We start from the raw sequence: 22,284 nt of genomic DNA, 5'->3' as shown, positions 1-22,284 counted from the left end.
ACTGGGGCGGATTCCTCATGCGCTCACACACTGGTGTTGATCAGGAGTAACTCCACCGGAGTCGATTGGGGCCCATTCCCCTCTCACGTCGATGTCGACCAGTGGAGTTACTCCTGGAGTTCATGGGGCTGATTCTGATCTCTGCTGGAGATGGAGGGTTTACATCCAGAGTAACACACCAGGGGCCCCCTCCTTTCTTAGGTCCATCCCAGATCTCCTTCTTCCAGCACTTCCAAGGTCTAGAACACCTTCGTCCATCTGATGGTCGGTGTCATAAACATACAGCTCAGGGTAGCATAAAATCTCTCTTTTACCTGTAAGGGGTTAAGAAGCTCAAATAACCTGGTTGGCACCTGACCAAAAGGACCAATAAGGGAAGAAGATACTTTCAAATCTTGGGGGGAGGTTTTGTTTGTGCTCTCTTTGTTGTTCTCTCTGACAGAGAGGGACCAGGGCAGGAAAAAAAACATCTCCGAAAACCCTACCTGAAATAAGCATCTAAGGTTACAAAAATTGTAAGTAAAGCAAGGAAATGCGTTAGATTATCTTTTGTTTTAGCTTGTGAATTTTCCCTATGATAAGAGGGAGGTTTATTCCTGTTTTTTGTAACTTTGAATTTGAGCCTAGAGGGAAATCCTCTGTGTTTTAAATCTTTTTATTACCCTGTAAAATTACTTTCCATCCTAATTTTACAGAGGTGCTGTTTTTACTTTTTTCTTTATTATAAAGTTCTTCTTTTAAGAACCTGATTGGTTTTTAGTGTCCTAAAAACCCAAGGGTCTGGTCTGTGCTCACCTGGTTAACCTATTGGTTGGTATATTATTCTCAAGCCTCCCCAGGAAGGGGGGGTGAAGGGGTTTGGAGGGATATTTTGGGGAAACAGGAACTCCAAGTGGTCCTTTTCCTGAATCTTGGTCTAACTCACTTGGTGGTGGCAGCAGTACCATCCAAGGACAAGGAAAGGATTTGTGCCTTGGGGAAATTTTAACCTAAGCTAGTAGAAATAAGCGTAGGGGGGTCTTTCATGTTGGTCCCCACAGCTGTACCCCAGAGTGGGGAGGGAACCCTGACAGAAGGTTTTGACCATGATTTCAGCTGCTCAAGCCTCTGATGTCTGAAGTCCTGAACACCGCATCAAGTAGCTTGAAGCGCGCGACGCGCCCTCAATCCAGGCAATATTACGGCCGTTTAAGCTAGGTAAAAAGCTCTAGCATGTCCACTCTTATCCACTGCTCCGAACGCAGCCTCCTGGCCCGTGACCTAGGAGAGAGCTCAGATTCTAAGGCCAGTGGTAATAGGCGTCTAATTTCCATTGGTTTTCGGATGTTTGCAGCACTGTTGTAGCCATGTTGGTCCCAGGATAAGAGAAAGACAAGGTGGGGAAGGTAATGTCATTTATGTGGGTGCAAGAGACAAGCTTTCGAGCTCCACAGAGCTCTGGGAAAGGCACATGAAGGAGATGCAGCAGCCACAGCTCTGTCCCCAGACTGAGATGAAGGACCAGAAACAGAGGAAGGATGCAAAGATCATTCCACAGCAGCACAGATCAACAGAGCCCTGGCACTGGGCAGGACGGACTTGGTCTTATCTTCTGCTCTTTTGTGTGAACCTAAGGACTTCCTGATGCCATGTGCCAGCTGACTGACAAATCCGACCCTGTTCTGAAAGTCTGTCGGGTGTCACCGCAAATGCTTGCGGAGGTGCGTGTCCCCGAGGAGCGTAAAAGCCTTGGACTCGCTGGGCAGAGCTCACGGGGCCAAGCAGAAGTGAGGGCGCCCAGAGGCTTCGTCTCGGAGGTGTTGAGGCTGTGTGGATGGTCTTGGAAGGACTGGAACCCCTTGTGGGTCTGGCACACTAAAGAGGTCTTCCCAAGTGTCTGCTTAAGCATAGATCCTGAGGATCCGTGACAGGGGATCTCCTTCAAAATCCCACGGCTACCACTAGCAAAGTGTTTTTGACTTGATTTGGTCAGGAATTTTTGGCATGGAACTTTATTTTCCTCAGAAAATGCCAGTTGGCCAATACCCAAACTTCCACCACAAGGGGGCAGACACGATAATTTCTTCTTTGCAACAACAAATATGTAAAAAAAAAATATTTTTTAAATCCTGTTTTGACACATTTTCAGAGCGAAACGTTTTGCTTTGCCAACTTTTGATGGAAAAAATGTTGAAACCCCTGCGCTAAGGCATTAGATCCCATTCCCTTTCCAGAGCCAGGATAGAACCCAGGAGTCCTGGCTCCCAGCCCCCCTGCTCTGACCCACCAGACCCCACTCCCTTCCCAGAGCCAGGATAGAACCCAGGAGTCCTGGCTCCCAGCCCCCCTGCTCTGACCCACCAGACCCCACTCCCTTCCCAGAGCCAGGATAGAACCCAGGAGTCCTGGCTCCCAGCCCCCCTGCTCTGACCCACCAGACCCCACTCCCTTCCCAGAGCCAGGATAGAACCCAGGAGTCCAGGCCCCCCAGCCGATAACGCTACTACAGGTTATATCTGTCGGGATTTGTTGCCATCTAGTGGACAGATAAGCATAATTTTAATACAAGGGAACCTCAGAGTTACAAACCCCTCCGGAATGGAGGTTGTTCATAACCGAAATGTGCGTAACTCTGAACGAAACATTACGACGGTTCTTTCAAAAGTTGACAGCCGAACAGTGACTTAATACAGCTTTGAAACTTTGCTATGCAGAAGAAAAATGCGGCTTTCCTTGGATTTTTTAGTCCCGTATTTGCTCTTTTTTTTTTTTTGGTCTCTTCTGCTGCCCGATTCCGGTTCCAAATGAGGTGTGTGCTTGACTGGTCAGTTCGTAACTCTGGGGTTCAATACTCGGAAGGTTGGAAATATCCGATTTTATAACGGCGTTGCCGAGAAGAAAATCCAGCTCTTCCCCATGGGATAAAGAGGTCAGAATCCAAAAGGCATGTTTTGCAAATGCCACACTTTGATGGGAAAATGTCAAAAACCCTGCTCTAAGCCATTCGACTTTGCAACCAGTGCTTTTGAATTACTGGTCGATGAGGAAGAAAGGAAGGAGGTCCATATTTTAGTAACTGAACCACAGCTGCCAGAGGGCCCCCCGCTTTTAGTGGGGTGCCAACCGGGCCAGTAAACCCAATCTAAATCTGGAGTCAGGACTCCGCTGAAGCGGTGTGAGAGGTGAATCCCGGCCGAGAGGAAAGAGCAACTGAAGATCAGCAGCGGGAGAATTTCCTGCTCTTCTCATTCCAGTTTCCCAGGAGTGACGTGCGCTACACCAGAGTAAACAGTGAGGCAGAGATTAGCCTGGGATCTCACAGCAGGCTCGGGGCAGGGCTGGAATTAGGGCTGGGGACCGACTGGCTAGGCCGCAGTTCTGCAGAAAAGGACCTGGGGATTACAGTGGAGGAGAAGCTGGCTATGAGTCAGCAGTGTGCCCTTGTTGCCAAGAAGGCCAACGGCATATTGGGCTGTATTAATAGGAGCATGGCCAGCAGATGGAGGGAAGTGATTATTCCCCTCTACTCGGCACTGGTTAGGCCACATCTGGAGCATTGCATCCAGTTTTGGGCCCCCCACTACAGAAGGGATGTGGACAAATTGGAGAGAGTCCAGCGGAGGGCAACAAAAATAATTAGGGGGCTGGGGCACAGGACTTATGAGGAGAGGCTGAGGGAACTGGGGTTATTTAGTCTGCAGAAGAGAAGGGGAGGGGGGATTTGATAGGAGCCTTCAACTGCCTGAAGGGGGGTCCCAAAGAGGATGGAGCTCGGCTGGTCTCAGTGGTGGCAGATGACAGAAGGAGGAGCAGTGGTCTCACGTTGCCGTGGGGAAGGTCTAGGTTGGATATTAGGAAACACTATTTCACGAGGACGGGGGTGAAGCACTGGAATGGGTTCCCTAGGGAGGTGGTGGAATCTCCTCCTTAGAGGCTTTTAAGGCCCAGCTTGACCCCTGGCTAGGATAATTTAGTTGTGGCTGGTCCTGCTTTGAGCAGGGGGTTGGACTATCCAACCCTGATCTTCTATGATTCTAAACCCGGACTCCTGGGTCCCTAGCCACTAGCCCATAGCGTTACCCCATTCCCTCCCTCAACACTGGCATTACAAAGGTAACCCATTGACAGCACCTGCGTGGGTGTTTTAATCTAGCAGGACGCTTCCCATGTGCAGTTCTTGAAGAAGCATCAAACCACTCTGGATAATGGATTATTCTGGATTATTTCGTTACTGTGGGACCCCTGCGCTTGGCTGTATAAACCTGCCCCAGACCGCTTCCGATCGAAGTACCAGACAACAAATGAATCGATAGTGGTCAGCGCAATTGGTCATGGTCTTGTCTCAACCCAGCCCAGCCGTCCTCAAGACGAATGCAGGCCAGACTTGCCGGGTGGACTCTCTCCAGAGAAGCAGGTACTCAGAAAAGGATTTGGGGAAGCATGGGGGGATAATTAGCTGACCGTGAGGACGCTGTGGGCAAGAGGTTGACTGAGATCCGCGGGTGATCCTTTGACAGGGCCACCAGCGTAGTAGATGGGGAGCAGTAGACGTGAGAGATTTTGATTTTAGGTGGGCTGTCGACGCAGTCCCATGGGACATTGTCAGAAGCAAACCAGGGGAACACAAGAGGGATGGAATCAATACAAGGTGGGTGCATGACCGGCTGAAAGACCAGACTTGAAAAGTAGTTATCAATTGATCACTGTCGGACTGGGAGGGCAAATCTAGTGGGATCTTGCAGGGGTCAGTCCTGGATCCGGGATGACTATTTTCATGACTGACTTGGATAATAGAGTGGGGCATAGGCTTAGAAAATCTGCGGATGACCCCGAGCGGGAAGGGGGGCGCAATCGTGTGTGTGAGATCTGTGGGTCCTCTGAGCCCTGTGGGTGTGTGTCTGTGTGAGAAAGAGCTGTGTGTTTGTGGGTCTTTATGTGTCTATGTTGGTGTGTGCAATTTGTGTTGTGTTTGTGAGTCTCCGGGTGTGGGGTGTGTTGGGGGGGTGGGGGGATGTCTGCACTGTCTGTGTGTGTTTGTGGGTCTGTGTGTCGGTGTGTGTGACATCTCTGTGTGTTTGTGACTGTGGGTCTCTGTGTGGGGCCAGTCACTCCATCCCCTTGCCTGCTGCCCCTCCCCCTCACTCTAATCCCCCCAGACCCTACAACCTCCTCCAGAGGCGAGTTTTCGTTGTCAATTGCTGAGCCAGGGCCTGGGGCCGGACAGGGCACGGGTCTGTAGCCCCAGGGACTGGTTCCCAGGCAGTGCTATGCAGGCCGGGCCAGGGCTCCTGGGTTCTCTCCCCGGCTCTGGGAAGGGAGTGGGGTCTAGTGGATAGAGCGGGGGGGAGGGCTGGGAGCCAGGACACCTGGGTTCCATTCCCCTCTCTGTATCACAGCTGTGATGACTGCAACTTACGGAGGAGATGGGATTGGGGGCGGGTACAGCCTCTTCCTTCAGGCCGGTTCCAGGTCTGCACGCTTCTTTTTCTTCCTGTTGCTGGGAAATCGCCTCTCTCAGAGCTGGGGATGGCCGATCATGCTGCGGAGCGGAGCCAAAGCCCAGCCGGAGAGGAATTTCCCCTTTCCTGCTTCCTTTTCTCCTGAAATAAAACTCAGGAATTTCCCAGTGGATTTTCCTCGACAAGAAGAACAGAGACCAGCCAGCCTGGGGAAGTGGGGAATGGGAGATGGGGCCTTTCCCCTCTATGGGGGACCGGTCCCAATCTGGCATCAAGGGCCAGGGCAGGGCTAGCAGGGGGTTGTGGGTCGCGAGTGAGGGGCACCGGCAGAGCTGGAGAGGGAGCTCAGGCCTGGGCTAGCAGGGGGCTGCATGTTGGGCATGAGGGGCACCGGCAGAGCTGGGGAGGGAGCTCAGGTCTGGGCTAGCAGGGGGCTGCGGGTGAGGGGCACTGGTATTCACACTCCTGGCCCCTACCCCCCTGCCTGGTGGGATCCAGGTCTGTGTGATCCGGGGTGCCCAGGGCAGCTCTCACTGGAAAAGCCACCGTCAGGGCAGGCTGCAAAATGGAGCACAGATACTCCCACAACGGCTGGGTAACACTGAAGTTAAATTTCCCAACCAGTCACAGAGTGTGCTCCTGGTCCCCCACGCTGGTTATCAAGACGCAAAAACGAAATCACACAGTGATCTTATTGCATTCCAGTTCTCTGGCTCCCAGTCAGCACCTAGGTCCAGTACAGTGAGAAGTTATTAAAAAAAACTCTGCTCACGTATACAAAATGTTCTTCTCACCCCAAAGGGCCAGCCACGTCGCCAGGTCAGTAGAGGTTGGGATCTTACCCAAAATACCAAGCTGTCAGCCAATCCTTTAGTGTCTAAAACGAAAAGTTTATTATAAAGAAACAAGAAAAGATAAGCAGAGAGATGTCAAATGGTAAAACAGTCACATACATACAAGACTTAAAGTCCACAGATCAGGTTCCTAGCAGTATTGGTGAGTTTGCTGGCTTGAAAGTCCCTCTGGAGCATATCCACAGCTTGGATGGGTCATGCAGCAGTTCTGCAGAAAGGGACCTGGGGATTACCGTGGAGGAGAAGCTGGCTAGGAGTCAGCAGTGTCCTTGTTGCCAAGAAGGCCAACGGCATCTTGGGCTGCATGACTAGGAGCATGGCCAGCAGATGGAGGGACGTGATTATTCCCCTCTACTCATCACTGGTTAGGCCACACCTGGAGTATTGCGTCCAGTTTTGGGCCCCCACTACAGAAGGGATGTGGACACATTGGAGAGAGTTTGTAGAAAGATTCGTCCAGAGCTAAGAAGCAGGACTGAAGACAAAATGGAGAAGATGCAATTGCCTTTTATAGTCTGTTGCCACGCGGCCTGTGCTTCCTTTGTTTCCAACACAAGCTGCCCGGCACATGGCTTGGAAGCCTTTTCTCTCCATAGGCATGTCATAAGGTGTATCCCTTGCCTTCTCTCAATGGGACAATTGTATCGCTGATGGTCCTTAGTGGGCCAAACTGTCTGGGGGTGTCACCCAGAAGCATAGCACATGTTTTGAAATACAGACATATCTATAACTCATAATCCTTGCAACAAAGCCCGTTGCCAACTGTGTCCGCATAGCTATTCAGGGGACACCGTCATCGGGCCTAATCACATCAGCCACACCATCAGGGGCTCGTTCACCTGCACATCTACCAATGTGATCTATGCCATCATGTGCCAGCAATGCCCCTCTGCCATGTGCATTGGGCAAACTGGACAGTCTCTACGCAAAAGGATAAATGGACACAAATCAGACGTCAAGAATTATAACATTCAAAAACCAGTCGGAGAACACTTCAATCTCCCTGGTCACTCGATTACAGACCTAAAAGTGGCAATTCTCCAACAAAAAAACTTCAGAAACAGACTCCGACGAGAGACTGCTGAATTGGAATTAATTTGCAAACTGGATACAATTAACTTCGGCTTGAATAGAGACTGGGAGTGGATGGGTCATTACACAAAGTAAAACTATTTCCCCATGTTTATCCCCCCCCACTGTTCCTCAGACGTTCTTGTCAACTGCTGGAAATGGCCCACCTTGATTATCACTACAAAAGGGTTTTTTCTCCCCGCTCTCCTGCTGGTAATCACTCACCTTTCCTGATCACTCTGGTTACAGTGTGTATGGTAACACCCATTGTTTCATGTTCTCTGTGTATATAAATCTCCTCACTGTATTTTCCACTTTATGCACCTGATGAAGTGAGCTGTAGCCCACGAAAGCTTATGCTCAAATAAATTGGTTAGTCTCTAAGGGGCCACAAGTCCTCCTTTTCTTTTTGCGGATACAGACTAACACGGCTGCTACTCTGCAACCTGTCATAATACAGAGGTGATACAAACACATAAATGAGATGATCATATTTGGCAAATCATAACATATTTGCAGATGCCCTACATGGCATATCTGGCACAACTCATTGCAATTTTACAATATTAATATTCATAATATCCTCAAGCGTCCCCCAGATTCCGTCGTACAGCGTCACGGTCTCTGCACGGGTTACATTTGAGGCAGCTCCCCACTCTCACAGCAACGGGCTCAGGCTCTGAGCAGACTCAGGCAGCGTTGCTGATGCTCAGGGCAGAATTTGAAGGTTTTCTCTGTAACGGTCACAGAGTCACCGGGGCTCTGGAATTACTCCCTACAAAGCCAGGCAGGACTCTGGGGGAGCCTCCTCTCTGAGCAGACTGTCACCAGGGCAAGAAGCTCACCCGGCTTCCACCTTCCTGGGTCTGACCTCGGAGCATTCAGCATCCTCTGCCCCTCCGTGCGCTTCCCACGAATCTGCCCAGGCGGGGTCCTGGGGAAGCCAGAGGGTCCTGACCCCCAACTCCGCAGTCAGACGTGACTCTCAGCCAGCCAGGAAAACAGAAGGTTTATTAGGCGACAGAAACACAGTGTAGAACAGAACTTGCTAGCACAGAAATCAGTGACTTTCAGCCACATCCATCTTGGGGAGTCCTGGCCCAGACTGCCCTGGCCTCCCTCTCTTCCAGCCCCAAGCCGCAGACTGCCCAGCTTCCAGCGACCCAACCCCCAACAGCCCCATTGCTCCTCCTCCTGGTCTTTGTCCTGCTTCCTGGGCAAAAGGTGTCACCTGGTCACATCCCCCTCCTGGGTCTCAGGTTACATATGTGCAGACAGCTAAGCAGCCTCACCTGCCCCCGAGGGCCTCAGTCTAAATCACACCCAATTCCCACCACCTAGGCATTGGTGTAATACACAGGGAAACTGAGGCACACACCATATTAATACAGGACCATAAGACTCACATGCAACATAACAAGGTGACTAAAACCCCACTTTGTCACAGTAACTATAACATCTGGAGACCTGTTTTTTTTTTTCCTGGTCCCACACACTGGTTATCAAGACGCAAAAACGAAATCACACAGTGACTGAAGAACATTGTGGAGATCTGTTGCTCGTCCTTCAACATTTATCCTTCGACACTTTGGGAACAAGGCTGAAGTCTATGAGGGGTAGATAGATCTGCTTAGGAATTGTTCAACGCATCAGGGGGCTTTGGGGGTCCAAAAATACTGATTTCTCGATTTCCAAACTGTTCACACAACGGGGACAGGTTCAAAGAATTTCCTGCTCCAAAAAAGTGTAGAGGAAGAATTGTCCAAATGTTTTGTTTCGACATTTTTTTCAGAACAAGCAAAAAAAATCCAGATGGTTTCCCATTTGAAGTGAGTTTTTCATTACCCAATTTACATGAGCTACGCGAATGACAAAAGCATAAAGACGAGAAGAACTTTAAAATCCAAATTGACCCTTTTAAAAGTTTTGGAACAAAACACTCCAACTGGTCTGAAATGGAAAAAAAGAAATCTTTTTTGATCTGCAAATATTTTTTGTGCTCTTGACTATTTTGTCCGTATTCAAGCTGAGGGGAAATTTCAGCCTCTTGAAAATATTTGCAGGATGGCAACATCCATTCCCCCTGCCAATGCCGCGGAGAAAGGGACACTGATTCGTTTCAGTTTGTGTTGGGCCTCCAGAAAATGCCCTGAATCTTCACACGAGTGCTTGACTTTAGGCAGTTGGGTTGTGCCATCCGTTTTATACGGTTAAACTGGTGCATTAAGAAAATAACTCCAATCCAATGTCATGCTTCAGGCCTTCAGCTGGCCACCAGCTGTGGTCAGGAAGGAATGTTTCCCCAATGCACAATTGGCCAGATATAGCTGGGATTTTTTTTTATCTTCCTCTGCAGCCTCAGAGGATGGCCACAGCAGGACACCAGACAGGAAGATCAGTCGGCGGAGTATTTGAAGCCACTGGGATTTTGATGTGTTACATACTTATGGAGGCCTGTTGAGGTGAGTCAGGACCAACCTGGGTTCTATTCCTGGCTTGGCCACTGGGTGACCTTGGGTAAAGCTGCTCCACTGATCTCTGCCTCAGTTTCCCCATCTGCTACAGAGAGAGAATGTGGGAAAGCACCTGGAGAGCTGTTGATGAGAGCGAGGTGCTGTTACGTTTCTGTGAAATCTAAACCGTGGTGGCAAGATCGGCACCGACGAAGTGGAAAGTGTCTTATCTTCGTCTGAGATGAATATCACAGAGGTCGTAAGTCTCGTTCTGTTTGTACAGCCCCTAGCACGGGGGGCCATGATGGGGGCTGCTAGCCATGTAGGGAGATGTCAATACAAATAGTTTAAGCACATGGATCATTCAAAACCCACTCCTCTCTCATTCATCCTTCCTGTAATCAGTATCACTGGGGGGACTGCGCTTGAAATATTATCAGAGCCGGGGAGAAAATATTTTGGAGCGGTTTCCTATGAAGCCTGAGCCAGCAGCTGGACTGGGCCCAGACTCCTGGGTCCTATTCCCAGGCCTGCTGCTGGGATCCAGTTACAGACAAGCTATTTTGTCCCAAGTCGCTCCGCGGTCCCCCAGGAAAGGGGTTGTGATGAACTCACATTTTAAAAATTATTTCACTGTAAAAATAGATTCCCCCCCCCCAATCAAAACTGCAAAAAACTTACCAAATAACACTCTTCCCAGGAAAACTCCATTTGAAGTTAAATTGACCCTCTGTCCCCAAAATCGGTGAAATTGACACCCCTCCCCAAAAAAAACCAGCCATTGTCTCCATTTCTTTTTTATTTAAAGCCAGGCCTCTTCTCCCGTCCCCTCCCCAGGGGCTGAGAAAAGGAAAGCGAAACCGGAGCCGGCCCCCCCGGGTCCCACAGCCTCCCGGGGGAGGCGCCAGGGCGGGTTCCGCACAGGGGGCCGGGGGGGGGGAGTTGGCTCCGGTGGGGACTGGGAAGAAGTGAAACTTTGACGAGACCTTGTTGTTGTTTGGGTCGCTGGGTTTGGGGTGGGATCGCGGCTGCCCTGGGCTTCTCCCAACGCCTGAGCCCCCCCACCCGCGCGGGGCCAGGCTGGGCAGCGCCCCCCCCCAAAAAAAAAAGGAAGAGAAGAGGGGGGGAAATACAAGCAACAGCCCCCCCCCTTGCTGTTGGAAGCGGATCGCAGGCAGGTGGGGTGCGGAGCCCCGGCTGCTCTGAAGGCGGAGCTGGCTGCAGAGGGGGTGAGTGGGGGGCACCCCCAGTGGCTGGGGTGGGGGGGGGCGGTTCCCTGCTCTCCTTGGCTGCCGGGAGCTGAGGTATTGGGGCGGGTCTGGGCTGAGAACGGATGCGATGAGGTGAGTGGATGGTTGCATCGGAAAGCTGGGAGCCAGGACTCCTGGGTTCTCTCCCAAGGCTCCGGGAGGGGAGTGGGGGCTGGTGGGTTGGAGCAGGGGGGGCTGGCAGCCAGGACGCCTGGGTTCTCTCCCCGGCTCCGGGAGGGGAGTGGGGGCTGGTGGGTTAGAGCAGGGCGGGCTGGCTGGGTTGCTGATCAAGCTGTGGGTGGGGTGATCTTTCCAGACCTTGCCTAAATTAGGTGTCTCCTGCTGGCTGAGCCCCTCCCTCTCCCTGCAGCTGTGCAAACCCAGAAGAAAAGGGGGGGAGTCCTGGCTCCCAGCCCCACCCCCCCGCTCTAACCACTAGCCCCCACTCCCCTCCCAGAGCCGGGGAGAGAACCCAGGAGTCCTGGCTCCCAGTGCCCCGCCCAACAGGTCCTATATTGCTTTCCCCAGCCCCCTAAAATACCCCCACTACGGAGCCATCTCCCTAAGTAGTGGAATGGCCTTGGGGGGGGGTGATATCTGTACACACACCCCCATATCGTCTTGTTGGAGGGGGGAGGGGCGGGGTGTGTCTGATGTCAGTCCTGGGCCCATTGGCCTGCTCTGGGGGTGGCCCATGGGAGCCAGGGGGAGACCCTACAATAAGAAATGCCCTGGGTGGAGGAGAGGAGCAGAGTCTGGTGGGTTAGAGCAGGGGGGGCTGGGAGCCAGGACTCCTGGGTTCTCTCCCCGGCTCTGGGAGGGGAATGGGGGCTGGGGAGTTAGAGCAGGGGGAACTGAGAGCCAGGACTCCTGGGTTCTCTCCGCAGCGCTGGAAGGGGAGTGGGGTCTGGTGCGTTAGAGCAGGGGGGGCTGGGAGCCAGGACTCCTGGGTTCTTTCCCAGCTCTGGGAGGGGAGTGGGGGCTGGTGGTAAGAGTAGGGGGGGCTGGGAGCCAGGACTCCTGGGTTCTCTCTGCAGCGCTGGGAGGGGAGTGGGGTCTGGTGGGTTAGAGTAGGGGGAACTGAGAGCCAGGACTCCTGGGTTCTTTCCCAGCTCTGGGAGGGGAGTGGGGTCTGGTGGGTTAGAGTAGGGGGGGCTGGGAGCCAGGACTCCTGGGTTCTCTCTGCAGCGCTGGGAGGGGAGTGGGGTCTGGTGGGTTAGAGTAGGGGGAACTGAGAGCCAGGACTCCTGGGTTCTATCCCTGGCTCAAGGAGAGGAGGGGGGCTAGAGGTTAGAGTAGAGGGTGGAGGCTTGGAGCCAGGACTCCTGGGTTCCATTCCAGCCATTCCCAGCCCTGCCGGGCAATAGCTGGCAAGTGCCGAATCACAAGACCCGTTGTCTGGAGGTGTTGGGGGATGGGGCCTGTTCTCTCGGGGCTGACCCGGGGCGTAGTTCATATCCCAGCTCCTCCCTCCGCATGGGGGGCCGGGAGATGCGATGGATCAGTGACCCCCGCCCTGTGGCCCTCAGGGTTACTGATTCTGGGCCGGGCCGGGGGAACAAACTGCCGGGGCTCAGTTCTCAATGAAGGAAAACGATACGTCCGGAGGAGGTGATTTTTTACCTCTGGATTTGGCCCTGGTGTGTCGGGGAAACCGTGTCTCCGTTGTGGGGCGAAACTCCCAGCTCCCCCCTGCAGCGCAAAAACACGGCTACGCGTCTCGCCGGTTGGCAGTGGTTTTGCCAAACTGTCCCGCTGGGGGCAAAAAGCTTCTCAAAAAAGTCAAAAGTGGCTTGATATTTTTTGGGGTGGGGGTGGAAAGGATCAAAAGGACACTTCAAATTTCCTTCCACGGGACGGGGTTTTAAAAATCACCAAAGCCTTCGAAGAACCGTTGAAACCCGGCGTTCGGTTCGCCTTGGCCTTTTGTTGCGTTGAAATTTATCCCGCCCGACTTTTGGTTTGCGTCGGCTGAAAAATTGCCCAGACGTTAAAGACAACATGAAGATCTATTCGAAACTGCTCTGGGTTTTGGGCGTTTCCAGGCATGGAATTTTTGGAAATTTTGCCGAAACGTTTGGGGTTTGTAACCCGTCAAAATTGAAACAGTTTTCACTCGCGCCGCAGTTTGGCCTTTTTACGGCTCTGTGTTTCTCCAAAAAGTCCCCGCAAAAGTTTTGTTTCGCTCCAAACGCCGTCAAAAACCATTTTGTCCCCTGCCTGTGAGCTGCAAAACCCACCGCTCTCGGTCCGGTAGAGAGGGCCCAGCCCAGGCCGACACACAGATGCCGTTTCTCTTCTCTCGGCTTCGCCGCGTCTACGCTGGGGTTTTGCTCGGCAGAGCCGTGTTGCTGTCGGTTTTCGTACGCTTGACCGACACGGCCAGGCTTGAAGTGCCCATCGAGTCAGCCAGATATGTGGGAAGAGCGTCGAGGGTTTCAAAAGATCGCGGCAAAACTGATCCGCCCCCTTTAACGGAGCGAGCAGACGCCGGCAGGTGACGGGATCACCGTGGATCGGACACACGGGACGGCTCGGGTTTTTTGGGATTTCCACCGCGCCGGCCTTTTCGAGAAGCCGACCCAAACTGGCTTCAAGCCGGGACGGTTTTGTTGGGGAAAATGTCAAAACACACCCCCCCTCCAAACAAACAATGGGGTGAAACTGCCACAAATTTGCAACTCATTTCGCTGTCCCCTTTTTCTTCCAGGGTGTGGGAGGTTTCAGATGGAGAATTTTGCATGAAGAGACCTTGGCAATCTTTGCTCGGGGTCTCTCAGATCTCTTCCTAAAACACGGGATTTACCCCCGCTCTAGACATCAGTCCCGAATCCCACCCCCTCAAGCACCCCAGACAGACCCTCATTAGCCCTGGAGCTGGGGGGAGGGAGTCATCACACCGGATCAGGCCCACCTTGCTCGGCGTCCCGGCTCTGCCGCCGACCGGCACTGACTGAATTGTAGCTAGGAGCCAGGACTCCTGGGTTCTCTCCCCAGCTCTGGGAGGGGAGCGGGGGCTGGTGGGTTAGAGCAAGGGGGGGCTGGGAGCCAGGACTCCTGGGTTCTCTCCCCGTCTCTGGGAGGGGAATGGGGGCTGGTGGGTCAGAGCAGGGGGGGCTGGGAGCCAGGACTCCTGGGTTCCATCCCCGTCTCTGGGAGGGGAATGGGGGCTGGTGGGTCAGAGCAGGGGGGGCTGGGAGCCAGGACTCCTGGGTTCCATCCCCGTCTCTGGGAGGTGAACGGGGGCTGGTGGGTCAGAGCAGGGGGGCTGGGAGCCAGGACTCCTGGGTTCCATCCCCGTCTCTGGGAGGGGAACGGGGGCTGGTGGGTCAGAGCAGGGGGGCTGGGAGCCAGGACTCCTGGGTTCCATCCCCGGCTCTGGGAGGGGAACGGGGGCTGGTGAATTAGAGCGGGGGGGTTGGGTTCTGTCCCCCAACACTAACCCTTGCTCATTCTCTGTCTCCCTGTTTTCCAGCTCTCCCCGGGAGGATCGGGCCGTGTCCAGGCGCCCCATGGCGGCCGGCAGTGATGCCCCCGTAGCCCCGCCGCCCGCCGTTCGGCGTTCCGCCCCCCCATCGCGCTGCGGCTCAAGGCCCAGGCGCGGCTGCTCCCCCGCCGGCCCCCGGAACCGGGCGGGGCCGCCCCAGCCCCCCCGCCCGCCCTCCGCGGCCCCCGCCGGCAACCCCTACGGGGAGAGGGTGGAACTGGCCCTGCGGGAGGCGGCTCCGGAGCCGAGCCCCGAGGCCGGGCCCGGGTGCGAGGAGCTGACCTTGGACCACCTGCTGGAGATCGTGGCCCAGCTGGAGTACCACACCCGCCCCGAGGACGGGGTCCGCATCTGCCCCCACTTCCTCCTGGGCTGCTGCTTCTCCGGGGCCCGCTGCCCCCCGCACCGCACCCTGCTGCCCTACCTCTGGCAGCTCTGGTGGAGCACCAGCCTCCCGCCCGGCTGGCTGAGCGTGGGGCCCGAGGCCCACGGGGCGCTGGAGCGGCTCTACGGCGACCCCGAGCGCACCCACGTGCGGGCCTCCTACCAGTGAGTGCGCGGCCGGGGGGAGCCGGGACGCCTGGGTTCTCTCCCCGGCTCTAGGAGGGGAGTGGGGGCTGGTGGTTAGAGCGGGGGGCCCTGGGAGCCAGGACGCCTGGGTTCTCTCCCCGGCTCTGGGAGGGGAGCGGGGGCTGGTGGTTAGAGCGGGGGGCCCTGGGAGCCAGGACGCCTGGGTTCTCTCCCCGGCTCTGGGAGGGGAGTGGGGGCTGGTGGTTAGAGCGGGGGGCCCTGGGAGCCAGGACGCCTGGGTTCTCTCCCCGGCTCTGGGAGGGGAGTGGAGTGGGGGCTGGTGGTTAGAGCGGGGGGCCCTGGGAGCCAGGACGCCTGGGTTCTCTCCCCAGCTCTAGGAGGGGAGTGGGGGCTGGTGGTTAGAGTGGGGGGCCCTGGGAGCCAGGACGCCTGGGTTCTCTCCCCGGCTCTAGGAGGGGAGTGGGGGCTGGTGGTTAGAGCGGGGGGCCCTGGGAGCCAGGACGCCTGGGTTCTCTCCCCGGCTCTAGGAGGGGAGTGGGGGCTGGTGGTTAGAGCGGGGGGCCCTGGGAGCCAGGACGCCTGGGTTCTCTCCCCGGCTCTGGGAGGGGAGCGGGGTCTGGTGGGTTAGAGCTGGGGGGGGGGGGGGGTTGGGAACCAGGACGCCTGGGTGGTTTGTTCAATGTCCCCGAGTTACCTCGATTGGTGTCAGGTTGGGGGAAAGTCGTTGACAGGGCTGGGGGTGGGGGGCATGGGCTGGGGCAGGATGAGGGGCCGGACGTGTGGGGTGTGATCAGGGGGCAGGTAGGGAGGGGTACACACGGGGGCAGATGTGGGGGGGGACAGTTCTGGGGGGGGAGCAGGCATTGGGTCTGTGCTGGACGTGGGGTACAAGGGGTCAGCTGGGGGGTGTCGGGTTCATTGGGGCACGGGAGGGGGGCAGGTTGGGGTAGAGGCCGGGGGGTCGCCTAAGGTGTAGCTCTCAACCAGGGGCCCGGGGCCCCGACCCCACCACCCGGGGCTGCCGCTGAAGCCTGAGCACTGGGGGGCGCGGGGGTCCCAGGCTGTTGCCTTGTTTGCTGCCCCCTAACGCCGGCCCCGGCTTTGATCTGCAGAAACCCAGTTCTTGGGCCACAGCACGTTGGGGGGGCGGGAGAGAACCCCCGACCTAGGGGACAATGGGCATTTGTGCATGATCCTGGGGACTCTGGGGCGGGAGTGGGGGGCAATGGGGCAGTGTTTGGGGGGGCTGGTAGCGTGGGGGGGAACGGGGCAGTGGGACAGGGTTTGGAGGTGTGGGGGGCTGGCAGTTTGAGGGGAATGGGGGCAGTGGGGCAGGGTTTTGGGTGGGGGGACTGGTGGTTTGGGGGGAATGGGGCAGTGGGGCAGGGTTTGGGGGCATGGGAGGGAAAGGGGGCAGTGCTTGGGGTGGGGGGAATGGGGGCAGGTGGTTTGGGGGGAATGGGAGCAGTGGGGCAGGGTTTGGGGGCATGGGAGGGAAAGGGGGCAGCGCTTGGGGTGGGGGGCTGGCGTGGGGGGAATGGGGGCAGTGGGGCAGGGTTTGGGGGCATGGGAGGGAAAGGGGGCAGCGCTTGGGGTGGGGGGCTGGCGTGGGGGGAATGGGGGCAGTGGGGCAGGGTTTGGGGGCATGGGAGGGAAAGGGGGCAGCGCTTGGGGTGGGGGGCTGGCGTGGGGGGAATGGGGGCAGTGGGGCAGGGTTTGGGGGCATGGGAGGGAAAGGGGGCAGCGCTTGGGGTGGGGGGCTGGCGTGGGGGGAATGGGGGCAGTGGGGCAGGGTTTGGGGGCATGGGAGGGAAAGGGGGCAGCGCTTGGGGTGGGGGGCTGGCGTGGGGGGAATGGGGGCAGTGGGGCAGGGTTTGGGGACTTCAGGGGCTGGCAGTGGGGGGAGCAGTGGGGCAGGGTTTGGGCTGTGAAGGGAATGGCCGTTTAGGGGGCAGTGAGTGGGTAGCGGGGGGCAGTCGGGGGTGATGGGCAGGCCCCAGCCCAGGCCCCCCCTGTGACCCCCGTCTCCCCTCGGTCCGGCGCCTCGAAACCCCGCCCGCCCCCGGCACCCCCTTCCGCACCACGAGGACCTACTGCTGGAAGGCGCTCGGCGGCTGGGAGCCCGACAGCGAGGTGCACCGGACGCCGGGGTTCCCTCCCCGCCGCGGGGGGGCGCTGGGGGGCTGGGAGCCGGGATGCCTGGGTCCTCTCCCGGGCTCTGGGAGGGGAATGGGGGCTGGGGGTTAGAGCCGGACTCCTGGGTTCTCTCCCCGGTTCTGGGAGGGGCGTCGGGGCTGGTGGGGTAGAACGGGGGGGGGGGGGGGGGGGCTGGGAGCCAGGACTCCTGGGTTCTCTCCCTGACTCTGGGAGGGGCGTCGGGGCTGGGGGGGTAGAACGGGGGGTGGGGGGGGCTGGGAGCCAGGACTCCTGGGTTCTCTCCCTGACTCTGGGAGGGGCGTAGGGGCTGGTGGGGTAGAACAGGGTGGGGCTGGGAGCCAGGACTCCTGGGTTCTCTCCCCGGCTCTGGGAGGGGCGTAGGGGCGGGTGGGGTAGAACAACGGGGGAGGGGCTGGGAGCCAGGACTCCTGGGTTCTCTCCCCGGCTCTGGGAGGGGCGTCGGGGCTGGTGGGGTAGAACAAGGGGGGAGGGGCTGAGAGCCAGGACTCCTGGGTTCTCTCCCCGGCTCTGGGAGGGGCGTGGGCCGCTGACCCCTCTTCTCTCCGCCCCCAGCCCTTCGCCCAGAGCATCGAGGCGGCGCTGCGGAGCGGCCAGGAGGAGGCGCTGTGCAGCACGGCCGACCATGGCTACCGGCTTGACCTGCGGGCCGGCTCCCAGCGCAACCTGGCCACGGGCACCCTGCGGGCCCGGCCTGCCTTCCGCGCCCCCGCCCTGCTGCTGCCGGAGCTACGGTGCCCCCCCCCCGCCCGCGCCCCCCCCCCAGCCGGGCTCACGGCCCCCTCACCCCCTGCCTCGCCCCCGCAGGACGCTCTCCGGCAGCCTGCACCCGGGCCCCCTGCCGGCCCCGGGGCCCCCTGCCGGCCCCGCCCTACCCCGAGACCTGGGCACCGCTGGCCCCCGGGCCGGACTGGCAGCAGGTGCCCGTGGCGGTGGAGGAGTGCGGCTTCCGGCTCATCTACGGGCTCCTCCACAAGAGCCTGCCCGAGGCCCGGTGCCGCCTGGAGCGGGCACGGCGGGTGCAGAACCCCTTCCTGTGGGACAAGTACCAGCGGTGAGTGCCCCCCCCCGCGCCCCCCCAGCCCTGCGCCCCCAGCCCTGCCCCCCCACGCCCTGCGCCCGTCGCAACCCCCAGCCCTTCCCCGCACCCTCTGCTCCCTGCCGCGCCCCCTTGCCCTGCCCCCGCTGAGCCCCCACAAGGCCTGCGCCCACCACTCTCTCCTAGCCCTGTCTGCACTGTGCCCCCTGCCATGCTCCCCCCTAGCCCTGCGCCCCCCCCTTCCCCGTACCCCTGTCCCCCGCGTCCCACCCACCCTGCGCCCACCCACACCCTGTGCCCCTCCAGCCCTGCCCCCCCACACCCTGCCCCCTGGCCACGCCCCCCCCTTTCCTTGCCCTGTCCCTCTCACCCTGCATCCTCGGCCACACACCCCAGCACCTGCCCCTCCACGGCCCCCCAGCACCCCCTAACCCCTCCCCCTGGGCATTTCCTGGGTGCAGAGCCCCTTCCTGTGCAACAGGGACAAATGGAAGGGTGCCCGGCTCTAACCACCACTCCCCTCCCGGAGCCGGGGCGAGAGTCCAGGAGTCCTGGCTCCCAGCCCCATCCTGCTCTGACCCACCAGCCCCTGCTCCCCTCCCGGTGCCGGGGCGAGAACCCAGGAGTCCTGGCTCCCAGCCCCGCCCGCTCCCCTCCCGGTGCCGGGGCGAGAACCCAGGAGTCCTGGCTCCCAGCCCCCACTGCTCTGACCCACCAGTCCCCGCTCCCCTCCCGGCGCCGGGGCGAGAACCCAGGAGTCCTGGCTCCCAGCCCCGCCCGCTCCCCTCCCGGTGCCGGGGCGAGAACCCAGGAGTCCTGGCTCCCAGCCCCCACTGCTCTGACCCACCAGTCCCCGCTCCCCTCCCGGCGCCGGGGCGAGAACCCAGGAGTCCTGGCTCCCAGCCCCACCCTGCTCTGACCCACCAGTCCCCGCTCCCCTCCCGGCGCCGGGGCGAGAACCCAGGAGTCCTGGCTCCCAGCCCCGCCTGCTCCCCTCCCGGCGCCGGGGCGAGAACCCAGGAGTCCTGGCTCCCAGCCCCACCTGCTCCCCTCCCGGCGCCGGGGCGAGAACCCAGGAGTCCTGGCTCCCAGCCCCGCCTGCTCCCCTCCCGGTGCCGGGGCGAGAACCCAGGAGTCCTGGCTCCCAGCCCCCACTGCTCTGACCCACCAGTCCCCGCTCCCCTCCCGGAGCCGTGGCGAGAGTCCAGGAGTCCTGGCTCCCAGCCCCATCCTGCTCTGACCCACCAGTCCCCGCTCCCCTCCCAGCGCCGGGGCGAGAACCCAGGAGTCCTGGCTCCCAGCCCCACCCTGCTCTGACCCACCAGTCCCCGCTCCCCTCCCAGCGCCGGGGCGAGAACCCAGGAGTCCTGGCTCCCAGCCCCGCCTGCTCCCCTCCCGGCGCCGGGGCGAGAACCCAGGAGTCCTGGCTCCCAGCCCCGCCTGCTCCCCTCCCGGCGCCGGGGCGAGAACCCAGGAGTCCTGGCTCCCAGCCCCGCCTGCTCCCCTCCCGGTGCCGGGGCGAGAACCCAGGAGTCCTGGCTCCCAGCCCCACCCTGCTCTGACCCACCAGTCCCCGCTCCCCTCCCGGCGCCGGGGCGAGAACCCAGGAGTCCTGGCTCCCAGCCCCGCCTGCTCCCCTCCCGGCGCCGGGGCGAGAACCCAGGAGTCCTGGCTCCCAGCCCCGCCTGCTCCCCTCCCGGCGCCGGGGCGAGAACCCAGGAGTCCTGGCTCCCAGCCCCGCCTGCTCCCCTCCCGGTGCCGGGGCGAGAACCCAGGAGTCCTGGCTCCCAGCCCCACCCTGCTCTGACCCACCAGTCCCCGCTCCCCTCCCGGCGCCGGGGCGAGAACCCAGGAGTCCTGGCTCCCAGCCCCGCCTGCTCCCCTCCCGGCGCCGGGGCGAGAACCCAGGAGTCCTGGCTCCCAGCCCCGCCTGCTCCCCTCCCGGCGCCGGGGCGAGAACCCAGGAGTCCGGTGTGTCCCCCTGCAGGAAGCAGAGCCACGTGAGCCGGCAGACGTCCCCGGAGCAGCGGCTGCGGAACGAGCGCCATCTCTTCCACGGCACGTCGGCGGGCGCGGTGCCGGCCTTCGGCAAACACAACCTGGACCGCCGGCTGCCGGGGGAACACGCCGCCCTCTACGGGCAGGGCAGCTACTTCGCCTGCCGCGCCAGCTACTCCCACCCCTACGTGCCCCCCGCCGAGGCCGGCCTGCGCCACGGCTCCCTCTGCAAGGTGCTGGTGGGGCGCTCGGGCCTGGGGCAGCCGGCCCCCGCCCCTGGACGCCGGCGACCCGGCCAGCGACCTGTACGACTCGTGCGTGGACAGCCTGAGCGACCCCCAGATCGACGTGGTCTTCGACGGCGACCCGTGCTACCCCTACTTCCTGCTCCAGTACCGCCAACTGGAGGAGGTGGTGAAGGTGGCCTGAGCCGGGGGAGGAACCCAGGCGTCCGGCTGTGGGCCCCCCCCCCCCCCAGGATTCTCCTGGCTGCGGAGTGAGGGGGAAAGAACCCAGGAGTCCTGCGGCTGCCCCCCCGGATTCTCCTGGCTGCGGAGTGAGGGGGAAAGAACCCAGGAGTCCTGCGGCTGCCCCCCCAGCCCGGCTGTGGAGTGAGGGGAAAAGAACCCTGCTGCCCCCCCCCCCCCCCCACAGGATTCTCCTGGCTGCAGAGTGAGGGGGAAAGAACCCAGGAGTCCTGCAACTGCCCCCTAGATTTTCTGGCTCTGTGCTCAAGGGGGGACGGGGCTGTGCCCCCCAGGAGGGGAGGGTGGGGGTGGACACAGGGACGTCCCGTGGAAGGGGCCAGCTCGGGTGTGATTGGTCTGGGTTGGGTCCAGCAGGAAGTGATGTCACTGGACCCGACCTAGCCATGCAGGGCCAAGCAGGAAGTGATGTCATGCTATGGGCCCCAGCAGGAAGTGACGTCCACCAATGGGCTTGCAGGCCTTGACATCATGTATGAAGGCTACACCTGGCCATGATGTCATTACAGAGCCAACCAATGGGGCGCTGCGACTGGGAGTTGCCTCGTTTGACCCTGGGAGGCCCCGCCCACTCTTACAAACCGGATTCTGATTGGGCGTAAACTGAGTCAACAAAGCATGGCCAGCAGGAGCCCCTCCCACTTTGCCAAACCAGCTCCCGATTGGCAGAGAGGGCAGCGGCGCTGGGCTCGAACCCGGGGCCTGCCTGCGGGCATCTCCTGCTGCTGCTTTAATAAGGGGGGGGGGGGCTGTTGTAGGGCCCAGGCTGGAACCTGGCCCCATTGCCCCCCAGCAATAAACCAGGCGTGGAGCCTAGGCCATGACGTCCGTGTTCTCTGTGGGGCGGGGGTCGCTCCCCCGGGAATGGGCCGGAACGAACCTTGCCTCAGTTTCCCCACCTGGCTCTTTCTTTCCAGCCGAGCCCCCCTGGAGCAGAGATGTGGGGCCGGGAGGGGTTCTTCCCACCCCGCTAGCAACTCATGGTTCCTAGCAGGGGCCCCCCCTTCCCCAAGGGAATGAGGCCCCCCCAAATCCAGCACCCAGGGGGCTGCTTCCCTTCATTTCCCCCAGGTCTGCCTGGCATGGGGCCACAGCCAGCCCCCCACTCCCCTCCCAGAGCCAGGGAGAGAACCCAGGGGTCCTGGCTCCCAGGACCCCCTGCTTTTGGCGAGGTGGTCCTGCCTTTCTGCTCCAGTTTACACCCAGGGTTTCCTCTCCAGTAAGACCCTCACACCTGTACCCCCGTCCCCTCACCGCCGGGCTGGGGGGGCTCGTGGCTGCCCCGTTTCCTCAGGGCTGGCAGCAGGGCCCGGTCTGGGGCTCGCCCCTGCTGCAGACTTTATACCGGTGCCTCACTGAGACCCCTGCAACGCCCCCCTCGACTTGGGGGCCTCAGGCATGCTGGGTGAGAGCAGCCCCGTGGTCCCGGACCACCCCCGTGACCGCTTTGAGTCCTGCCCGGTTTGCCATGTTGGGGACTGCGGCTGCTGCCCCGTCACTGGC

General features: G+C 59.7%; 1 pseudogene; it reads left to right on the top strand.

The window, feature by feature from the left end:
* The first annotated feature begins 12,379 nt into the window (after positions 1 to 12,379).
* LOC140904171 (protein mono-ADP-ribosyltransferase TIPARP-like) lies at positions 12,380 to 21,817 on the top strand (annotated as a pseudogene).
* The last annotated feature ends 467 nt before the right edge of the window (positions 21,818 to 22,284 follow it).

This window comes from Lepidochelys kempii, chromosome 28, assembly GCF_965140265.1.
Source record: "Lepidochelys kempii isolate rLepKem1 chromosome 28, rLepKem1.hap2, whole genome shotgun sequence".
Lineage (NCBI taxonomy): Eukaryota > Metazoa > Chordata > Testudines > Cheloniidae > Lepidochelys > Lepidochelys kempii.
Note: the sequence above shows the minus strand (reverse complement) of the source record. Positions and strands in the feature narration are given on the sequence as shown.